Source organism: Vicia villosa, unplaced genomic scaffold (genome assembly GCF_029867415.1).
Source record: "Vicia villosa cultivar HV-30 ecotype Madison, WI unplaced genomic scaffold, Vvil1.0 ctg.000400F_1_1, whole genome shotgun sequence".
NCBI lineage: Eukaryota > Viridiplantae > Streptophyta > Magnoliopsida > Fabales > Fabaceae > Vicia > Vicia villosa.
In genome coordinates this window covers 20,830-30,532 of record NW_026705180.1, presented here as the reverse complement: position 1 = coordinate 30,532, position 9,703 = coordinate 20,830, and the positions used below count along the sequence as shown (strand labels likewise).

Here is a 9,703-nt window from a genome sequence, read left to right as displayed (position 1 = left end):
ACTCTATGAAAATCAAGAAAACTTTGAGAAACTTCATGATTCACTTGTTCCATCACTTAGCGGTATCGCCCCGGTTTTGAAGTGGATGTCATTCCCCGATATGGTCCATCTAATAGCAAGTGCGTATGATCGGGTGTATGTCGATTTGACGAGATTTGGACTATGTGAGACATTTTTCCACTTCATAGCTGACCGCCATTGGACGCGTCGAGCCGCATCATATGTATCGGGTATCTAAGATCGCGCCACTTCGTGCACCCACATTTTTCTTCTGTCTCAGACCTTATTTCGGAAGTACATTTCCAAATTCTTCAAAGGGGGGGGGGGGTGAATTCGGAGATGCACTTCCGAATTCACCTATTTTCTGGAAAAAAAATATTTCCGATGTACATTTCTGAAATCAGTGTTTTTTATAAATAAAAAAAACATGTTTTTGGAAGTACATTTCCGAAATCACCATTTTTCTCATAAAATAAATGACTTCGGAAATGCATTTCCGAAACAGGGGGCACTTTGGGGATTTCGCCAAAGGTGACCAAGAAAGTAGGGAGGTGGGTAAAGAAATTTCCAAAAATAATGTAGAAAGAATTGATAGTGGGAGAATTGAAGTTATTACACTAAATTAGTTAAATTTATAAAAGTATGTTAATTAAAAACAATAAACAAAAATTAGAATGAGATCAAAAATACACATTCATGGATCGTGAAAGTCATCCTCAACCAAAGAGTTCATGTGAAGAATATGGAAAATTGGAATGAGATCATCATGAAACTCAAGTTCTGGATGAAAGATGTCTATAATATTATCCTAAAATGCGACCAAAGAGTGGAGTGGAGAACATTAATGTATGAAAATAAGGCTCGTCCCCGCGCATGTTTCATACTATGGATGGCTTGCCATGGTAAACTATCAATCAAGGGTAGACTCAATAGATTTGGCATGATTGATAATGTAAAATGTTGTCTGTGTGCAGGTGAAGAATCATCAGATCATTTATTTTTTGTCTGTCCCACCTTGAGGCATGTTTAGCTAGAGGTTCTTTATTGGATACAAATGAAACATATATCAGGTGATTGGAAACATGAATTGGAATGGTTAATCAAGACAGCTAAAGGTAAAAGTAACAAAGTTGTCGTATTCAAGTTAGCCATCACAAAGACTATCTATGAGTTATGGTCTTATAGAAATGACAAAAGTTTTGGGAATAATGTGGATAAGAAGAGTATAGGAAAAACAAATATAGACACAATAGTTAATAGTTTATAAAGGTGGAATAATGTGAAATTTAGGAAGTATATTGCTATCCTAATGTTAGGTGTTTGATGAATTTTACGCTTTCTAGTCTTTTAGATATTTGGTAGTTGATAGGTTATTTGTTTTTTGAATCAATTAAAGTATTTCTATTTTAAAAAATAAAAATAAAAAATAATATTAAAAATTATTAAAATATTTTAATTTTTGATGTCAAATTCATTAAAATACCTTAATTTCATATGTGATGGAAAATAGGTAGGTTTAGAAAAAAAAATGGATGGAATATAACTTCCCCACTAATGAGTAATTGTTTTATTTTAATTAATTAAATAATCATTTTATTATATTTATTTATTATTATTTGTCACTTTAATATTTTCTACTTTTTAAAAATTAATAAATAATAAATAAATAAATAAATACAATGAATTAGTGGAAAGTTAGTGGGAGATAGTTAATTTTCATTAAATTAAATAATAAATAGAGTAAAATAAAAGTTAGTGGGAGATAGTTAGTTTTCATTAAATTAAATAATAAATAAAGTAAAATAAAAGTTAGTGGGAGATAGTTAGTTTTCATTAAATAAAATAAAATAAATAAGGGTCATGCTAACGAGTGTCCCGGGACACTGGTTAAACCTTCAAAATAAAGAAATTATTCTAGATGAATGCATTCAATAAACATAACATTCTTTAGAAAAATTAATTATTTATATTTTCAAATGCATTGAATACATATATTTTATATATATTTTATATATATTTTAGGTTAAAAAAATTAACTAGTGCCCCCGGAACATTGGATAAGGAGCATTAAATAAGCTTTAACTACATTTTTATTCTTTAAAAAAATAGTAGTAATTAAATATATTTAATTATTAAATTGACTTAAATTAACTTATTCATTTATTTTCTCTTATGTAAAATTAAATGAAATTTGAAATTAAAATATTGTATCTTTATTTCGATATTATTATCATTTAAATATGATAACTTGATTCATTAAAAATAAAATAAACTAAACAAAAAAATTAAAAACTCATAAAAAATTAACAGTAAAATATTGCAAGAAAAAATAATAACTAAAAAACTCAAATAAAAATTTAGATAAATTTTAATATTTAAATGTTTTGATAAAATAAATAAAAAATAAAAAGAAAACATTTTATCTATAATATATTATTTAAACTACATATAAAAAGAAAAGATAGTGTTTTTTGAAATTAAAAAATTCATAGGCGTTAAAAATTAAATATGCAGAAGCTATAAACACAAAATAGAAATGGAAAGTTGAATAATATATGTTTCGAAAATTTTAACTTTTGTTCTTAAATAACACTTATTTATAAACTTTCTTAAATAACTCTCTTAATAAACTCCCTTTTTAAAGATTATTAATAAATTTATGATGTAATTAATAAGTCTTAACGAGAGTCCCACTGATTAGCATTGCCATGTAGGAAATGACTAAAAAAAAATGACTTCAATTTTACCTGTTTTTAAATGCTTTAATATTCCCGCAATTGAAAGAAGAAAAAAAAACAAGTAATTTATGAATATTATCCACACAATAGATTAATGAAGTTACGCATTGAAGTCGTATGCATGTATTCAAAGAAAATTAGATTCGGCTAAGATGTTGTTGCAAGAAATCACCCCTCCCTCAACACCGTTTTTTTCTCTTTTTATTTAAATAAGTGGTTATCCATATAAATTTGCTTCTTCTTTTGTGTGTTTTTAAGTTTTCATCGTCTTGTGCGGTGTTTGTTAGTTTTCCTGTCTTAGTACGGTGTTTGTTGGTTTTCCCGTCTTAGTACGGTGTTTGTTGGTTCAGATTGACACATTTACTTCAAATCATTGCAGATTTGAGGAAGTCTTGGGCGTCAATGTTGCAGATCCAGAAGTATGAATATTCTGGTGACTTTTATTTTGTCATATTTGTAGGCACTTTCAGCTTGCCGTTGTATGCTATTAACCTAGGTGTTGCAAGATTGTTTGCAGATTCACCTTTTTCCATTTTTAGCGATCTTGAATTTGTAATGATCGATGTATTTTTCAATTTGAATGAATGAATATCTTTTTAGTCAAAAAAAAATGGATGCGACATGTTTATAGATAAAAAATGCGCGTGTATTAATTTCACATTTAAGAAGTGATTTTATTTTGACAATTTTTTCTATGGATCTTCTAATCTTCTTGAAAATCTGCGGCGAAATTCTAAAAATGTTCATATATTTCGGGAGTGTATCTTCGAAATTATTTTTTGTTAAAAAAAATTAATTTCTGAGGTGCACTTTCGAAAATACGTTATTTTTAGGAAAAAAAAATGTGTTTTCGGAGATGCGTTTCTGAAAACACCATTTTTTTTTGGAAAGGAGTGTCTTCGGAAATTCACTTCCGAATTCACCACTTGAAATATTTCGGAGACGCACTTTCGAAAAATTGTCTGATACAAAAAACATAAATCAAGGTGAATCAATTGTATTAATAATATAATTAATTATATTAATTAAAATATATAATTAAATGTATACTATTTTAATCAAAGTATGTATTTAATATAATAAAGTAAGGAATATTAATTATTTTATTTTATATATATATATATATATAGGGCGACTCAAGTGAGAACACTTGGTTATAATGAGAAATGAGAACAATCAATTATAGCCCTTAGATTTTATTAAATGAAATTTGTGGTATAGATTATATCTTACTTAAAATAAACACGCGACTAAATGATACACACAATCATTTTTCTCAAATCTCAATTAATTAAAGAATCTCTTATGAATAAAATTTAATATTTCTTTCTCTAAGATATTTATATTTAGTATTTGTTAAACATTAATTATAAAATTTTTTAATAAAGTAAAATTACATAATTTCAAAATGAAATTCTCAATAATGAGTTTATAAAAATTTATTTACTATAATTTGAAATTTTAATATTTTTTAAAAATCTAAAGTGAAAAAGCATAGAAAAAAAGATTAAAATATCTTATTCAAATTTTAATAAGTATCAATTTAAATTATTTATTTTAAATTTAAATTGCAATCTCGTTTTAATTTCAATTCATATAATCATCAAAAAAATTCAATTCACGTATATTTTTTTTCTAACCAAATATTTGTAATGCTATGAAAATTATATTTTACAAAAACGTTAAAATAAGAAATCTTTAATATATGCTAGTTTTGATAGTGTTGTTTATTTTTAATAGTACTGCATTTTAAATTTTGTAAATATGAATATTATAGAAATAGTTATATCAGATTTTGTTATAAAATTATTTTAACAATATCGCTATTTTTATGATATATATTTGTTTGTTATAATTTTTTTTTAAAACTACGAATTTTATAGCATCACATCTCTTCGGCACAGAAAAAAATTTAATTTATTTAAAATAAATAATCATTAAAATTAAATTTAAATATTTTTATCTTTTTTCTATGAATTTTTAAAAATTATAGTGAAAATATTTTTATAAAAATCATTTTGAAAAATATTTTATTATAAAAATTATGAAATTTTAATTCTAAATAATTTTTTATAATTTTGAATTAAAATTATTTAAGAAAGAAATATTTAATTTTATTCATAAGAGATTCTCTAATTAATTTTGAGATTTGAGAAAAATGATTGTGTGTAACTTTTAATTGTATGTTTATTTTAAGTAAGATATAATCTATACCACAAATTTCATTGAATAGAATCCAAGGACTATAATTGATTGTTCTCATTTCTCATTATAACCAAGTGTTCTCACTTGAGTCGCCCCTATATATATATATATATATATATATATATATATATATATATATATATATATATATATATATATATATATATATATATATATATATATATATATATATATATATATATATATATATATATATATATATATATATATATATATATATATATATGAGAATGCCATATTTATATGAGAATATGAGAATGAATCTGAACCATTGGATTTTAAAATAAATGGTGGAGATTATGGATGAATCTTTTTTTCTCTCTCCTACATTTTGAAATAAATGATGTAGGAGAGAGAAAAAAAGATTCACTCATAATCTCTACCATTTATTTTAAAATCCAACAGCTCAGATTCATTCTCACATTCTCATATAAATATGACATTCTCATATGAATATACGGTTTATTACCTTTATTTTATTTAGTTTGTGTTTTAATTTATGTGTTAATATATATAGTAGCATTTAATTGATCGATTAATTTATCAATGATGAATTTGGAATATTAATATTCTTTTATTTTACGATGTATTTTTGGTTGAATGTACGGTTTATCACCTTTATTTTATTTAGTCGGTGTTTTAATTTGCGTGTTAATATATATAGTAGCATTTAATTGATCGACTAATTTACCAATGACATATTTGGAATATTAATATTTTTTATTTTACGATGAATTTTTGGTTTTAGTTGAATGTACGGTTTATCATCTTTATTTTTTTTAGTTTGTGTTTTAATTTATTGTACGGTTTATCATCTTTATTTTTTTTAGTTTGTGTTTTAATTTATTTGTTAATAAACTTTGATACGTCAAATTTAGAATATTGAGATATTTCGGATATGCATTTACGAATTAACCAATATCCCAAATTTTTTCGGAGATGAATCTCCGAAAAAACGTCTGACACTTTAAAGCCAACGTTTAAATTGGAAAATAAGTGCTTTCGGAGATGCATATCCGAAAACACCCAAAAATGAGTGTTTTCGGAGATGCATCTCCGAATTCTGGAAAAATCTGGAAAAAAAATACTTCGGAGATGCATCTCCGAAGCAGGGGTATTTTGGGGTTTTCAGCAGGGGTTATCCCCACAGGGGGTCTACAAAGAAATTGTCTTTTATTTTTCCGTACAAACTTGATATATTTTTCGGTACAAACTTTTAAACAATTTCTTTATCCACCCCCCCACCTTCTTAGAAAACTGGAGCGAAATTTCAAAAACGCTCATATATTTCGGAAGTGCACCTCGGAAGTCCTGAAAATGGTGATTTCGGAGATGCATCTCCGGAATCATTTTTTTTATTTAAAAAAAGGTGTTTAGCTGACACTGCCAGCTGCGACGCCCTGTGTCGCTGCCAGTTGTGACGTCCGCTCGTGTCTAACCGACGTTGTCTGGGTCTCTCTGCCTTGTCTGAGACGTGCGGGGTTGCCTGCCATTTTTCTGAAAAAATTGAATTCCATGAGAACAAGAAACAATCAAGAAAATAAAAAAAAATAAAATATTTCTGTGTATATTTCGGAAGCACATTTCTGAAACTGGTCAGAGAGGTGTTTTCGGAAATGCACTTCTGAAACCCCCTGCGACACCATTTTTACAGAACTTCAAAACCTTGTCCTAAGTGCATCAAAATCAAATTTTTACTACTTCCTAACACTCCTAACATATCCTGTAACATATAATAACTTAAATGTACTACATTATACTAATTTTTAACACCCATAATATCAATTTCAATCCTAAATTGAAAGTTTTGAAAACTTACAAATTTGAGGTGTTGAGGTGCTTTAGAAGTGGTCTATGAGCCTTTGGAGTAGCCTTTGATAGTCTTTGAAGTGCCTTTGGTGTTTGCTTGAGAAGTAATTTAGAGTGTTTGAAAGATTTAGGGTAAATGAAAATGGGAGGAGACTGTTTTGTTTAAACAGCAAAACGCGCATTATTTCGGAAATACATTTCCGAAATGTTGTTTTCGGAGATGTATTTCCGAAATATTTTTTTTTACGTTAAAAAAAAGTGATTTCGAAAACGCATCTCCGAAATCACTTTTTTTCAACTTCGGAGATGCATTTCCGAAGTAAAGGGACATTTAGGGAATTTCAGCAAGGATGACCAAGAAGAGAAGAGGGTCTTTAAAGAAATTCTCATAGAATATATTTAAAGCTGGCAAAACGGACCAAATCAACTGGGCTGGTCCAAAAGCCCATAAAAGACCCAGGCTTGAACATAAAAATTAAAGCCCATTTGTCATCCGGGCTTTTCAGCCCAACTCGATAAAAGTCCGAAGCTTAACCGGGCTAGCCCAACCGGGTCGCGGATAGCCCTTTTATATTATTTATTTTCTTTAACAAAAAAATCTAACACATTATACTATTAATCTAACACATTATACTATACAAGGGGTTTCTCCAAAAATATGGCTTGGAGTATGGAAAGGTGTGACATGGGTCTTGATGTTGAGATTGGAGTGGTTCATCCTGCAACGGAGGCTTATACTGCAGAGGCCGTTCAAGCTTTGAAAGCTGGGAAGGTTATTGCAGTTCCCACTGATACATTATACGGATTTGCTTGTGATGCTTGGTATGCTATTTTCGTGTAACATCGAAATTCTTCCTGTTTTGCTTTTGTGAGTCTTACTTGTATGTATGTGTTAACCACTTTGTCTAAAATCTCATTCGCCTTGCACATTTTTCATGTATTTAGACTTAACACCTCTGAAAACGATATGACATTTACACCTGTGATTATGTTCAATTTATTCATTTTTTTAAATTATTACTGGTGTAAACATGATAGTGTCGGTGTCCGTGTCTGTACCCGTGCTTAGAAGATTTAAACCTATTATTATTCACTTGTTTTGAATGATTAGTAATTACCTCTTACCTCCTTTTGTTGGGGCTTGTTGGCAGCCTGTTGGAAGCGGTTAACAGGATTTATGAGATTAAAGGCCGTAAACATACAAGCCCGCTAGCTATTTTGTTGGTGACGTATCAGACATAGACCGTTTTGCTCTAGTCGATCATTTACCTCATGGTCTGCTTGATTCTCTCCTCCCCGGGCCTGTCACAGTTGTACTTAAACGAGGTTTGTATGTCACACTTGTCTCTGCGTGTGAGTGTATGTGTAACGGAAAATGAATTATTATATGCTTGAATATTACAGGAGAATTAAGTGCTATTGAACGATCTTTGAACCCGGGATTTGATAGTATAGGAGTTAGAGTTCCTGATTGCAATTTCATTAGGCTCACTGCCCGTGGTTCAGGAACTGCCTTGGCCCTTACCAGTGCAAACCTAAGTGGACAACCAAGTAGTGTTTGCATCAAAGATTTTGAAAAACTATGGGAACACTGTGCTTCTGTTTATGATGGCGGTACGCTTCCATCCGGACGTGTAGGTTCAAATCTACTTGTGAGCTGCATGTTAGATGATTAAGGATGTTGTTTGTATGAATGAAACCAGTTCTTTGATTACAATGTAAAACATTTGATATTTTACAAATATGAATTTTATGTCGCATACAAGTTCATTAACTGTGTTTTGTTCACCTGGTATTTGCAGCGCAAAGGAAGCGACGGTTGCCATCTTGGAGAAACATGGTTTCATTGAGACAGTGTAACCCCTGAAATTATTTGTGATACAATTGTAGTTCCACGTTCTAGGCGTAAATTTTCACTTGCAAAAACCAATTCTTTCGCTTGGACATGCGAGAATATATATCTCCCATATGTAGGCATTGTTGGAAATACTCACTTGTTGTCTAAGTTGCACACTAGGCTCTGTGGCTTTATGTCATGTTATAAAAGGTTATATATTATTGGATACTGAAATTAGGTTTTTCTGAGACCAGTCATGCTACAAAGTAATGGTGATAATTATCTCAGTTTATGAATATACTTATAAACGGGAAACTGAACTTTCTTACTGGTTCACTTGTGCAGTTCTTTACTCTTGATAAGATACAGTATGACCATGCTGAATTATAATTTGGTGGACTAATGCTGCATATATAATATGTTAGACACATAAGGCAATCACTAGATATCGATGCTCAATCATGTTATCTTGTGCATCATGTATTACGTCACTTGATAGTGTAGGAGTTAGAGATGTAAACACGCTGTGTTTGGGTGAATCCAGCCACAATCAATCTATAGTGGAAAATCAACAAGACTCGAATCAAAATTGAATTCATATTTGTGGGCTTTTCATGACTAAGCTAGTGCAGAACTTATTGCGTATAGAGTAGGGAATTTAATCTTTTGTTGCTAATTTACTACATATCTACATGAGACTACAATGTATAGTTTATGAATATAGCTTTTCTTGCTATGGAATTTCTGTTTGTTTATTTGTATTGATGAATATGCCAGGACTTCAAAACCGGCTTTTTTTGGCTTTATTTTTATTTTTGGCTTGCATGAGGCAATGATTTTGTTCTTGGTCGAAGTGAGAGGCAAGGATCGAAGAAATGTGTTTGTTGGTTTGTCTTAGAGTTTGATTATTGATGTATAGCAGTTTGTCTTAGAGTTTTCTGATGACTTCTCGCTCGGTCGATGCTCTAACAAATAATTCTCCTGGTTCTGCAACATCAAAAGGAAAGTCATCCTTAACCAAAATGGTGCTTCAATATAGGACACTTTCTGATATTGAAAAAGCGAATGCACCAACTCTGGAAGTTTCCGCTTC

The 9,703-nt window shown here is 29.5% G+C and overlaps 1 pseudogene; it reads left to right on the top strand.

Annotated features, from left to right (window-relative positions):
- Nucleotides 1-1,054: 1,054 nt before the first annotated feature.
- On the top strand, nucleotides 1,055-8,623 carry LOC131627749 (uncharacterized; annotated as a pseudogene).
- The last annotated feature ends 1,080 nt before the right edge of the window (nucleotides 8,624-9,703 follow it).